The 14,792-nt window shown below is 33.5% G+C and overlaps 1 non-coding gene across 1 annotated transcript; it reads left to right on the top strand.

Moving 5' to 3' along the window:
- Positions 1 to 722: 722 nt before the first annotated feature.
- LOC114677856 (U7 small nuclear RNA) lies at positions 723 to 786 on the top strand. Its single transcript, XR_003729286.1, has one exon. It is a non-coding gene; the product is annotated as a U7 small nuclear RNA (small nuclear RNA).
- Positions 787 to 14,792: the final 14,006 nt, after the last annotated feature.

Raw genomic sequence — 14,792 nt, 5'->3', positions numbered from 1 at the left:
CAAGAAGTAGTATAAGCATTGGAAGAAGAGAGAGTATGCTAACAATTTGGGATGATGAAGGAGATTTCCTAGAACTATGAGGAAAGTAGCCCTAAACATTTCACTAGATTATTTTCTACAATATTCTGATGTTGTGCTCTCTTAGGGTACAGTTTGATGTTGGGAATGGTAAGAAAGAAGAAAAGAAGACAGAGCTTGAAAATTTCTGGATAATGTTACAACAACTGTTGTGGTAAAAAAATAAAATAAAATCCCCATGGTTTTGGCAAATGAGTTGAATATGACGTAGCTAGGGTGTTGATATGGACCTAACAATCCGTCTTTTAATCCTCTGCATCTCCAAGTTGGTCCATTGACCTCCCATTAGCCAGCTTTCTCTGGCTAATGATATTTTTAAAATCTAGAGTCAAAAAAGTAGTTAAAAATGATCCAGGGCTAGAGATGCCCCAGAGACCTTGCAAGAACAAATACAAAACCTCTTAGAGGGAATGCATCCCCAAGGCAAGCCTTAAGTAATTCCCATGAATAAAGGTCTAATTAAAAAGGTTTATTTAAAAACAAACAAACAAACAAGTCATATAATATACATGAATGACAATGGCACATAAGCAAGAACCAGGAGAAATAACAGAAGAATCAAACCTGAAAAGATATTAGATAGAGGACTTAACAGACACAGAACAAAAAAACACATACATAATGTTTTAAGAAGTATAAGATATAAGTGTTATGGTTCTTTTATAATTTGTCTAGCAGGTTTTCCACTTTTCACCAGAAACTGCCTGTCTCTGCTCTACACACAAAAAAATATAAGATATAATTTAAAATATAACAAAGAAGAGATTATCCATTTCAAACCAGTGAGTTTGAAAAATAACTTAATAAAATGTTTAGAAGTAAAACAGATACATAAATGATAACATAGCAAAATGGAAACATTATAATATAAATGAAAATAAAACATGAAAATATAATAATACAATGAAATGTATAATTTATGTTATATGAATATAAAAAATGAAATTAAAATATTAAACTACGTTAGATTTTGCTGAAGAGATAATTAGTGAACTGGAAGATAGAGCTGAAGGAATTACTAAGTATATAGCAGCCCAAAGAAACAATTAAAATGGAAAATGAAAAAGAAAGGTTAAAAGTCATAGAGCAAAGAATGAGAGGGTCTAAAACATGCTTACTCAGAATTACAGAAAAAGAACAAAGAAATGGAGGAAAGGCAATATTTTAAAAATAGCTGAGAATTTTCTGTAATTGGTGAGAGACATAACATGTATTATGCATTAAGCACAATAGAAACCAAGTAGGATAAATAAAAGACAAACCCAACCTGGTCACATCAGTAAAATGGAAGAAAAAACACAAAGAAAAGATCTTAAGAGTAGTCAAAGAGAAAAACAGATCCCATGTAAGATTATGACAATTATCCCATTTTTAAACAGAAATTGTGAATGCCATAAGCAAATAGAATAATATTTTTAAAGTGTGTGAGAAAAAAAAACAAAACTGTCTACTTAAGATTGTAAAACTACCCCTAAAGACCCAGATGGAAATAAAAATAAGTTTAGATGACAAAATAAAAATGTGTTCACCCTCAGAACTTCTAAAGGAAGTAGGAATATGTTTCCAGAAGAAAGGGATGATACACACACACAAAAATGATGAGCAAATAGATTTGTAAACATGTATGTAAACTTAAATATAGATTCAGCCTAATTTGTAGAGTTATTCGAAACAATATGCAGTTCTCTACTGAACAAGTATCCTTTTATTATCCTATATTAATAGTGAGGTGAGAGAAAAAGCATTTTGAGCTCCATATATTTCTCTGGAGATTGGTAAAACTATTCAGATTAACTTTAGATTTTGGTAGGCTGGGTATGGATTATAAAATTCCAACAATGCTTTGTTCTGTTGTCTAAACTTCTTTTTATTTCCATCTTGGTCTTTAGAGGGAGTTTTACAATCTAAATTAACAGTTTTTTCTCTCACACTTTAAAAATGTGATTAACCATAATAATAAATAAATTTAAAAAAAATAGTAGAAATTGAAATAAGTGAAGAGTAATAATATGATTGATTACATGAAGCTGATTAATCACAAAAAGTGAAGAAGGAGAGAAAAGAAAGTAAATGGCAGTTGTAAAACACAAAATAAAATCCTGGAAGTGAATGTAAATATAGTTCTTATAACTGATATAAAGGGACATTGATTGTTAGACTCAAAAAGGTAGAGAGATATGTAGAGATACAAACACAGACATAGACATAGATCTCTAGCTCTATCCCATTATCAGGTGCACACTTAAAACATTAAGACACAGCAAAGGTGAAGGTATAAAGATGGAAAATTTTCCACCAGGTAAATACTAACAAAAGAAATCATGTTTATAATGTAATATTAAAAACAGACTTCAAAGAAGAAAGTATTACTAGAGATATAGAAAGATGAAGACTTATTCACCAAAGATGTATAACACTCAGACAAGATTGTAAGTTTTACAAACATTAACTATTTCAATCCTCTTAAAACTTGATGAAATACATTTTATTTCCATTTCACAGATGAGGACATAGAAACACAGAGGTTTAAGTAAAAGTTGAATTCATCAAAGATATAATCATTTCAAATTTGTAGAAGCCTAGTAGAAGAGTTTCAAATTATATAAAGCAGAAATTAACACAATTCGGAGAAATAGAAAAAGTCATCATCACTGTGAGTTTTTTGGTTGTTTGTTTGTTTGTTTGTTTTTGAGACGAAGTCTTGCTCTTGTGCCCCAGGTTGGAGTGCAGTGGCACGATCTTGGCTCACTGCAACTGCTGTCTCCTAGGTTCAAGCGATTCTCCTGCCTCAGCCTCCCGAGTAGCTGGAATTACAGGCGCCCGCCACCACACCCAGCTAATTTTTGTATTTTTGGTAGAGACAGGGTTTTACCATGTTGACCAGGCTGGTCTCGAACTCCTGACCTCAGGTGATCCACCAGCCTCAGCCTCCCAAAGTGCTGGGATTACAGGTGTGAGCCACCACGCCTGGCCCAGTGTGAGATTTTAATATACATCTCTCATTGTCATTAAGTTGAAACAAATATAAAAGATTTGAATGATATAAAAAACAAACTTGATGTAAAGGATATATGACAAACAGTATACTTAAACAAATGGAGAATACACATTCTTTTCAGGCATACTTTAGCCATTTACATCAACTGATCATAAAGTAAGTCTCCACAGATTTTAAGAAATTCATATTATTCAGATTATGTTTTCTGTTCCCAATGCAATTAGATTTGAAATGAACAAAGCAGATAACCAAAAACAGGAATAAAATATGTTTGTAAATGTAAATATGTATATTGTATAAATATATAAATGCAAGTATATAAATATATATGTGTGTATAGACACACATACAAATAACTCATGTGTTTAAACAATTCGAATGCACATTTAAAAACACTGAAATCTGAATTACAATGAAAATACTATATAGCAAAGTTTGTGGGGTGAATTTGTCTATTAAAAGACATGTACAAGAGTTTATCACCAGCTTTATTCATGATAGACAAATAATCCTGGAAAGAACCAAATGTTCACTAACATTAGAATGGATAAAGTATGGTATACTGTGGTATACTGACAGCAGTAAAAATGAATGAATCTCTTACACACACAATAAGGATAAATATCACAAATATTGTTTGGGGCTAAAAAGACAAATACAAGAGACTATATACTGTATGGTTACATTAAAAAGTAAAGAAAAAGCAAGAACTAATCTATGGTGATAGAAGTCAGTATAAGGGTTCTCTCAGTAGAATGTTATTGACTGGATTCAGATATGGAGGAGATTTCTGGGTGCTTGAAATGTTTCATACCTTGATCTGGGTACATTCAACTATAAACAGAGTATCCTTCATATATGATGATATAGTGTATAGTCTCATATCCGTCTTTTTAACCCCAAACAATATTTGTCATATTTATCCTTATTGTGTGTGTAAAAGAATCATTCCTTTTTACTGGTATCAGTATACTATACTTTATCCATTCTGATGTTAGTGGACATTTGGTTCTTTCAAGAATTATTTTTCTATCATGAATAAAGCTTGTGTGTGTGTGTGTGTGTATACATATATTCTTTGTGTGTATATATACACACATGTGTATATATATATATATATATAGTGTGTGTGTATGTGTGTGTATATATATATAAGTGTGTGTATATATATATTCTTTGAACTGTTTGCTTAATATGAGTGCATTTTATTTACTTTACCACGTGGTTTTGTCCTTAATAAAATGGAGAAAATGTAGTTGGTTGTAACTAATGAAGTTCTTAACGGGAAACATGTATCCACAAAAACATACCTTTAGAAAAGACAAAAGCTAAAATTTAATGAGCTAAGCATATTATATAAGAAGATAGAAACATCAGGGATGGGAGAAGCAAAGAAGTATAAATAAAAACCTTTAAAAAATAAAAGCAAAAATTAATGAACTAGAAAAAGAAAAGAAAATGCAGTAGAAGAAATCAACAATTCCAAAATAAAAGTGGGTTTTTGAAAAGACTGATAAAAATCAAGAAAGCTCCAATAAGCTCAAACAAGGAAAGATGGGACAAATTAATATTAGGAATGAAGGACAGAATATAACTACAGACAGAGCAGAGATTTAAAAGGCAATAGTACTGATAATAATACCTAACATTTATTGAATATTTGATAAGCTTTAGGCTTGTTCTAAGTCCTTTATATATTTATCACTTCATTTAATCCTCATGGCATAAAATACCCTGAGGTGTGCATTTTATTATGTCCACCTTTTTTTTTTTTACAGATTTATGCCAATACTTTTGAAAATTAATGAAAACTTGGCAAATTCCTGGAAAAACATAATTTAGCGAAGCTCTCAAGAGGAAATTTAAAAGTCTAAAAAGTTATATAATGAAGTTGAATAGTTGAAACTCTTCTACTATAAAATCAAAAAACAACTCATTCCTTTTTTAAATAATCTGTTCCATGAAATAGAAAAATGAAAAACTTCCCAATATATTTTATTAAATACTACAATACCAAAAGAAACAAACAAGAAAGAAAAATTAAAGGCTAGTTTCATTCATAAATACAGTTGCAAAGGCTCTAAACAAAATACAATCAAACTGAATCTACCAGTATATTAAAGAATAATGCAACATACCTAAACTGAATTTATACCATGAAAGAAGGGTTAAAATTAGCAAATCTATTAATGTAATACACCACATTAACATATTAAAGGTGAAAAAATGTAATCATTTAAATAGATGCAGGAGAAGCATATTACATATGCTCCTGAATCCTACTGAAACCACTGAGAGATAGATATTATCCTCATTTAACTAATAGGTAAATCAATAATAACTAATAATGAAAATAGCCAACTTTATAAGGTGCATGTTTTATACTAAGTACTACGCTAAGTAATTTGCAATGATTATTTTATTCTTAATTATAGTCTTAAAAGCTCTGCACTATTATGATTCTTATTTCACAGCCTGATTATTTTTGTATTCAATTTTCACAAATTTGATTCTGAAGCAATATTATTCTGCATCTTCCCTGCCCAATAAGGGAAGATAACTTGAAACACTTAATTAAAATAGTGTGTTTTAGTTATATCTAATATAGAACAACCAACACCACAATTTTTTTCATTAGCTATAGGTCCAACTTAAAATTGTTTCTAATTATGAAGAAATGTTGTACATGTGTATTTCTAATGTGTGTGTATACTATCTTACATTTAAAAGATGATGAATTTTTGCTATTGTTAAGCTTTAAGCATTTTGGCACACTCCATTGCTGATTTACTTTTACAAAACAAAAAAGGAGAAGCTTTCGATTATACACAGATATTTGTATAAATTTCATTCCCCAACATCTGTATCCTATTATAATTGTTCAGCCCCTAAAGTGAATGCTTTCAAATGCATAATGTGAATATATTTTTATAGATTATTGCTTCAGTAATTATACATTAATATGAATTACAAAAAAATCAGTTATAAAATGTAAATCCAGAAAGCTCAGGAAATAATGTAGCTCAAGGAATTTAACATTTAGCAAGGTTGGAAATGTAAAACTTTATTTTAAAGCAAAACCATAAGGATGACTCATATACGGCCAAGAATTTTTGAATTCTCGGTTCAAAAATTGATATGAACCAAGAAACAATGATTCCACCGTATCTTTAGAAATATAACTTAAATAGATATTTTCATATTTGATAACATTCCCAAGTTATACAGAAAGCCTGATATAAAAAAACCTCTTTCAAGTGTTCTAGAGCTCACATATCTTTCTTATAAAAGCAAAGCTGAAACCTTTCTGAAATTGTTTCCTTTTTGTGTGCACATGTACGTGTGTGTGCGCACGCACATATATTCTTTTAAGTGGTGACTAATCTTAATGCATCTAGTCTACCTTCTGTGTCTGGTGAATGCTTTTATGCTTTTCTTGCTCCTGGGATGTTACCAAGCTTTCAAAATCTTACTCAGGTGATGTGAAGAATAAAAAAAAAAAAATGTTATATATGCCCTTTCATGGCTGCCCTCGTAATGTGCAACACAGAACATCACTTAGGATTTAAAGGCCCATAAAATAGAAAGCTTGCTTAACCCCTTGACTGCTCCGTGCATGCAAGTTGCAGCACCCTGTGATATTGGAATTTTATGAGTGTTGAAAGCTGAGGTGTTTTAAGCCTCAGCAGCATACATTCGTTCTGTTATGGTAACCCAGGTCAAAAGCAGCACAGGATTTTTTAGCTCTTTCTATTTTCTTTGTCTTTGAAACTGTTCCTAGACATCCTAATTCTGCACTGCAAAATGCCTGCAAGCATATAATAATTCAGTTAATTAGTAACAAGAAATAAAAAGTATATATTTTCTTTCATTGAACAAAATAAAAATGAATGTATTTCCAAATAAGTCAGGAACATCAAAAATAGTGGCATTTTTCCTCTTTAAAATGGCATAAGCAGACTATAACAAGTTAGGAACTTAAAAAAGGAACAGAAATCAATACTATTGTATGCCTAGTATTGTCTAATTTTAGAAAGGTATAATCTGCTATAAGAGAACCCAGTTATGGACATACCAGGAATGTCAGCACTTTAGGACAATGTGGGATGTTGTAAGAGAAATGTGGAAGCTAAAATTGGCTGAATATGTAGACTGGAATCCTAAGGGAGGATGAATCTGGGAATATGAGCCACTCCTGTGGCTGGGTCTCCAGGGGCTGCCTCTTGGAATGCTTTGGCCCTTCTCCCTGACCTTACAATTTGATAACACAAAGGCTTATGTGACCTGAAATCATTGTATGATAATTCTCATTTACGGTTAATGAAACACTCTAACATGTATCATTATGTTGTGCTTCACGACATTCCTGAACAGTAGATACAGCAGCAGGGAAAACTGAAACTCATAGAGGTTGAGGGACCTATCTAAGGTCACATAGCTTGTAAGCTGCAGAGCTGGAACTAAACACCATTATTCTTATTTCAAGTCCCGTTTTCGTTCCATTACAAACTTAGTATATACTTGGCACTCCAATTTTCCCTAAGCAAAGCCATGTCAGGTAAAGGGAAGAAAGAAAGGGAGAGAAAGAGAGAAGAGGGGGTGGGAGAGGGAGACAGGGAGAGAGCAAGCAGGTGGAGAAAGAAAGAAAAGACCAGTGGGAAGGGAAAGATGCAACAGGAAATCCGAGCACGGGGCAGGAAATGTGTTTCTCCCAATTGTGCCCCACCCACCAATGTTTCTAGAGCCCCTTCAGTTCTATAGCCTTTCTCATTCTGTTTAATTTAATGTTTATTTCCTCCTTCAACAATTCTCCCTCGTGGCTGAGATTTCATAGTTTTTAAATGAAACATTCTTTGTCTAAAATTGTTTGCCTTGGACCATCTGAAAGTTGGATTATCCTTTCATCTTATCTCACTTTTCCTTTCCACACATTGAATTCTTTTTCTCCTCCTGAGTTTCATGTGCTGCCTTTAAATTAAGTTACTGAGGGAGCTGTGTAAATTCTTCTAGGCTTTAAGAATCCATATCCTTGTTTTGAAATTCTGGAGACTCATCTAACTGTCAATGTTTCACAGTCTCATTTCAATATTGAAAAAAATCAATTGTTAAAAAGTTATAATGCCCATAGCCTGTTTATAAGATCAGAAGACTTGGTCACATAATGTAATTGATGGTTATAAAAATAGAGAAATTTACTTGTATAAGCCTTGTATTTAATAAATCCATGACTAAAAGTAGAAACTATGCAATACAATATTAATGCTTGCAACTTTTAAAGATAATAATAAATAAAACACTAAAACCTCACTTTAATTCTTAAACATGTTAATGAAGAGAATATACATGCCCCAGTTTTTATGAAATAGATAACATGCTGTGAAGATGGGAATCTATCTTATGGAAGTGAATTAAATTCTGGATGATGAGTTCTCTCTTGGGGAAGTTTTGTGTGGTGTTGGTGTTGTTTTAATTATAGACGACCACATAGTTAATGGAAGAGGTGGGGTATGAATGATGCCGTTGAGTTAGATATGTTTTGTCCTGATCTCAAGTTTAAGGGCCATCTTTATGGGTGATGCGTCACTATTTGGAAGGCATTTTCAGCTCCTTTATCTTGAAGAACAGAACTGAAGGGAAATGTCTTCAGTTTCTGGATCACCTTTTAATAGGAAGTATAGCTAACTTCTGACTGGAATTAATAGCTCAACCAGAAAGTTTGAGAAGAGTTTAATTAGCCTCCATGGTTCCACTTCATGATTTCATAGAGCAGTTCTTTGAAAGTTACATCAGTGACTATCAGTTTACTGTCTCCGTCAGCATTTTGTGAATTCCAGATTACCATTTAGCAACGGCACATCCTATGCGTGTGGCACTCAGGACTAACGGAGAAGATGGTGCTGCCCGAATAGCAGTGCAGGACTCTGGTGGACAGACACATTCACACAGGGGATAGATAACATAAAATTGAAAGCCTCTAATCGTGGTGTGATCTTGAGGATTGCATTGTTTCAGCTAAAACCTACTTTCTTTTGCAAATGGTGGGTCAACACACAGTCTCTAACTTTGACAGCTGAGATAGAATATGTGGGGACAGAGCTTTCTTCATTTGTTCTCATGAACTAAAAAGCAGTAGAATTTTCCCCTGTATTTTCCTGCTATTCTGTTCAGCTAATATGCATGCCAAGCTACTGCTGGAACACAAAGGAACATTGTTCCACTAGATTGAAAATTGAACTAAAAATTTATTTGAAATGATAATTTGTTTTCCTCATATCCAAGATGTGGGAAGCTTTACAAGTAGATTTGCATTTTTTAGGGTTTTTTTGTTTTGTTTTGTTTTGTTTTCAGGCAGTATGTCTGAATCCAGCACAAAATCTAGGACAAGTCTGAACAATGACGTTACTAGACCAAGAATAGGTGTGCCCCTAAGTGAGCAAATACGTTACTTGAAAACTCATCAATCAATACTAAGGGGAAAAAAGGGATGATTTAGAAATTAAGTTTCCTAACATGATTATATAAATTTGCCTAATAGTAAAATCCTACAAATCAGGATACATTATATCAACATAAGAGAAAGTTAAGTTCTAATTATTATTGTTAATTTGTGAGGCAAGTAAAAAGAAACCAGTCACTATTTCTGAAAATTCTGCCAATGTAACTAATATGCTAAGCCTTTTGACAATATATCAAAAACAAGTAAAAAAGGAAGCAGTTAAAGCATCTGAGGGTTCATCAGGCATGTTTTTAAAAAATCTGAAGAAATGGCTGCTCTTTGAATTGTATGAAATGTTTGACACCCTGTATTCGAAACCTTTGTTTCAAGCTTACTGTATTTGTTGTGTGCTTCTCTTCTAGTTTTATGGGTTATTTACTGGATGGATGACTCACAGAAGAAAATATACATGTAGTTTTACCTTCTAGTCTTTGACTTGATTACTAATCTTCTGTGCTGAGGCAATGTTACAAATGTGAGAAATTTAAGTGCATCAGTTACACAAATAGGCTTACTGAGCAGAGTGATGCAGAACAAAGATCACCAGATGGGTCACAGGGCCGAATTCTAAGGAATTGTATGAGGCTGAACCACAATGTTACTGTGCTCTTAGGCTGTTAATAGTCAGCTACTGTTTCAGTTAATTTAATAAAAGCATGAAAAAGAAAGAAAGCAGTTAACTAAAATATCAATATCATACTCTTATGAATTTGTTATGTATAACATAGAAGAACATATTAGACATACCAGACTCAACATCCAGGTATTTTGACAATACTGTTTGGAATGCTCGCTGAAGAATGGGGTGTTGATGGATACAAATACACAGTCTGATAGGAGAAATAAGACCTAGTGTTTGATAGAGAGTAGGGGGACCATAGTTTACAATAATCTATTGTATATTTCAAAACTGCTAGAAGAGAGGAGACAAATACTTAATATGATGATATCCCAATTACACTGATTTGGTCTTTACAAATTATGTGATTGTATTAAATTATCACATGACTCTGAAATTATGTGCTTCTATTTTGTATCAATAAAATTGTTTAAAAAAAGTTTAATTTAAAAAATAAAAATAAGTCCTTCACAAAAATAAAAGAATGGAGTATTGTCTTAATGACTCATTTTTTACTTGATTTATCCAATATTTTCATTGGGCTGACAAGACTCCCAAATCAAAAATGTCCAGAGAGAACAACGGTATGTCTATTGTCTCTACAGTTTAAAATCTTGAATTGTGAGATATCAAGAGTATGGGCAGTCCCTGCTGTTCTATATGGCTCATTTTCCCCTTCTGCTCACTCAAAGTGTCTAATTAGCAGCCACACTTATTTCTCATTGCCTTTAGCTCCTCAATCAAGGATTTCTGGTGAAGGAACCCTGCTGCGGGTGCTAGAATTTTTTTAAAAAAGAAAGAAAACATGAAACTCATCTTCGTGTAATCAGCCCATAAACACCACCCCTTCATCACCAAGGGAAAAGAGAATGATTTTCCATTTCCTATTCCAAAAACACTACTAAGACTATTTTTAGTTTACTTCATCCTTTTATGTCTGATCTTGGTAATTCTTTTGTCAAGATAGGCATAAGGAGAGAATAGAAGAAAGAAAAAAAATTGAAAATTCTTAGAATCAAGTGAATTGCTTATGAAACCTGCAAAGACAGGCAAATGTCCATCTTGTTGTCAAGAACACCTTCAGTCTATAAATATATAAAATATGACCCAAATAACCCAAAGACTTAAAATTTTAAATGAGACAAGCAAAACTATATGTTAGATATTTAATTGGTTATTTAAGCTACAGCATTTTAAAAATATGTCAAAGGAATTCATTCATTCAACAATAGTAGTGTCCAACGTCCCAGGCATTTTCCTAGGTACTGGGGATAAGAGTGAGCAGAACATGATCCCTGCATCTAGGAGTTTAGAGCACAGAGATAAGAAAAAGGTAATTTAAAATGCAGTGTGTAAACCACAAGGCATTTTAGGAGATATAGGAGAGACACAAATCTTAAGAGCATGGAAATGTCCTAGTAGAATTGACATCTAACCTGTGTCCCAAATGATGAATAGAGCTCAGTAAGGCCAAAAAAAATAAATAAATAAATAAAAAATAGTACTTCTGAAAAGGTGAAATGGCAGAGTAAAAACCTCTGAAAATTCATTCTTCCATTAAAGCAAAAGAACACTTGCAAAAATGATTGACTTTTTTCAGAACCCTGAAATTTTCAGAACCCTGAAAATTAACCAACGCCTTGCAACAACGTTAAGAGCATTATTCCAAAAAAACAACTGAATCTCAGTAAGAACAGCAAGTGCTATGGTGTTTTAATTTGGTTTAGTTCCATCCTCCTCTTTCCAGCTCTGAGGCAACTATGGAAACTAATAGCCTCACAACCATAATAGCTATGAAAACCAGCAGCCTAATGGGCCCTGGATAGAGCAGAATGGGATTGCAGCTCTCCAGAAGCCTCATCCCCAGAGAACTGTCTCTATTTGACCTCTCTGCTATCTCCCTGAAAAGCCTCATTCTTAGGGTTTATCTTTGTTTTGTCCTGACTCAGAGCTCACTCTGCTCAAGCATTTGTAGAAAACAATTAGCAGTAACTGTTTAATAGTACAGTTGCCTGAGGCAGTAATTCCAGTTGGAACTAACAAGAAGGTGACCAAAACACATAAAATAAAAACCTGGGAAATGAAACATCCATAGAGTGCTTTTAAAGGCCCCATATCTGGAAATTTGGAGAGCCGGCCAGGCGCATGTGGAAGACTGTTTACATACTCAGGAAAGATCTAAGAAGGTCCTTCTCTCTCATCTCTGACTGACCATGAGGCGCTGTGCAAGCAGGAAGTGAAAGCTAAGGCGGACCTGTGAGCTGCCTGTGAAAGCATTGAAGGCATGCCCCGACACACATACGCACACACATACACACACACACGGAGAAAGAGGGCGGGGGGAGAGAGGAGAACTCCTCTGCAAAGCCTGGGAGACTTATTGATTGCATTCATTAGCTGATCAGTTAAGCTAACTGAACACACCAAGCATCAGTGGATTCAAAAAGAATACAGAGTATACAGGTTCAGTCCAGGAAATTCAAGAAAAAAACAGTCACTAAACAAACACACACAAACAAAAAACCTCACAGAAGGTGGTGGGAAGGTGGGAAAATTGGATTTCTTGCTATATTACTTAAAATGTTCAGTTTTCAACAAAAATTTATGAGATGTGCAAAAACAATGGGAAAGGATGATGCATATAAAGAAAAAAAAGGTACCTGAGGAAGTTCAGATTTTGGACTTACTAAACAAAGTCTTTAAAACAGCTATAAGAATGTGGCTAATTTTTTTTTAATTCATGTGTTAAGAAAAATTGAAAGAAGGTGTGAGAATTCTATCTTACCAAATATAGTATATCATTAAAGAAATACAGATTAGGCTGGGTGCAGTGGCTCATGCCTGTAATCCCAGCACTTTTGTAGGATGAGGTGGGTGGATCACAAGGTCAGGAGTTTGAGATCAGCCTGGCCAACACAGTGAAACCCCATCTCTACTAAAAATACAAAAACTAGCCAGGGGTGATAGCATGCACCTGTAGTTCTAGCTACCTGGGAGGCTGAGGCAGGAGAATCACTTGAACCCAGGAGGCAGAGGTTGCAGTGAGCTGAGATCATGCCCTTGCACTCCAGCCTGGGTGACAGAGTGAGACTCCATCAAAAAAGAAAGAAAGAAAGAAGGAAGGAAAGAAAGAAAGAAAGAAAGAAAGAAAGAAAGAAAGAAAGAAAGAAAGAAAGAAAGAAAGAAAGAAAGAAAGAAAGAGAAAGAAAGAAAGAATATAAAAAATAACTAAGTAGAAATTCTGGAACTGAAAATTATAATAATTACTGAAAATGTTAACTAGGAAAACTTAATAGCAGTTATAAAATACTAGACTATTAGACTGTCAACCAAGAATTCTATGTCCAGCAAAGCTAAAATTAAGAAGGAAATATGTTCCCAGATAGGCAAAAACTGAATTAGTTACTAGCAGCCCTGCACTATAAGAAACACTAAACAGAATCTTTTAGTCTGAAATTAAAGAACATTAGACAGTAACTAGAATACATGCAAAGCAATAAAAAGTATGAGTAAAGATAACTACATAGGTAAATGTAAAGTCAGTACAAAATGTATTTTCATTTGTAATTCTTCTACCTCAACTAAAACTGTATAAAACAATAAGAACACTGTGATGATGGATACAAATGTATAAAGATGTAATTTGTATGATAATAAGAGCACAAAAGAGGAAAAAGAGAATGTAGCTATGCAGCAAAACAGTTTTTATATACTATTAAAACAAAGCTCACGTTACTCCAAAAGAGATTGCTTTAAATTAAGAGGTTAATTTTGAACCCCAGGGTGACAATTAAGAAAGTGAAGATAATATAGTAAGAGAAACAAAAATAAAGTAAAATGGAACACAAGAAAATATCTATGTAACACAAAGAAGGTAGTAACAGAGGAATATCTGTATGCATGTTACACAACCATAATGCAATGAAATTACAAAGAAATAAACGGAAATTTGGGAAATACACAAATATGAGGAAATTAACCAATACACCTATCTCTAAGAGAGAATCAAGAACGCAGAGGGTGGAGCTGTGATCCCAGAGTGCAGAGTTATGATTCTAGAGAGCAGAGGCATGAACCACAGAAAATTACTCTCAAGCCTTGAAACCTCATGCAGTGTGCCCAGGTACATTGCTAAATTACTTGAGACTGGTAACTCCTTCTTTTTTCCTTCCATTTTTCTTTCATTTAACCTAGATGTCTGTAATAGCTATCCTATACCTGCCCATCATTGTATTTTGGGAGCCAATAACTTTTTCACAGGTTCATATTGAAAGAAATTGTGCCTCAGAATGAACTGTATCCAGAACCTCCCCTGGACTGAACTTAGAATATTTAGATAATGAGATTTGCAACTTCTGAGTTGATAATATGTAGATGAGATTTTGGACTTAAGTTGACGCTACATTGGGTTGAGACTTCTAGAGACCTTTAGGTGTGGTAAATGTATTTTGCATGTTGTATGAATATTAATCTTTGGGGGCCAAAGGGAGGGACTGTGGTAAGCAAAATAATGACCCCTGAAAGTTATCCATGCCCTAATCCTCCCAACTTGTAAATGTTATCTTACATGACAAAAGGGATTTTGCAGATGTAATTAAGGA

The sequence above is a fragment of the Macaca mulatta genome, chromosome 4 (assembly GCF_049350105.2).
Source record: "Macaca mulatta isolate MMU2019108-1 chromosome 4, T2T-MMU8v2.0, whole genome shotgun sequence".
In the NCBI taxonomy this organism is placed as follows: domain Eukaryota; kingdom Metazoa; phylum Chordata; class Mammalia; order Primates; family Cercopithecidae; genus Macaca; species Macaca mulatta.
The sequence above is the reverse complement of the archived record's forward strand: the minus strand, read 5'-3'. Positions and strand labels throughout refer to the sequence as shown.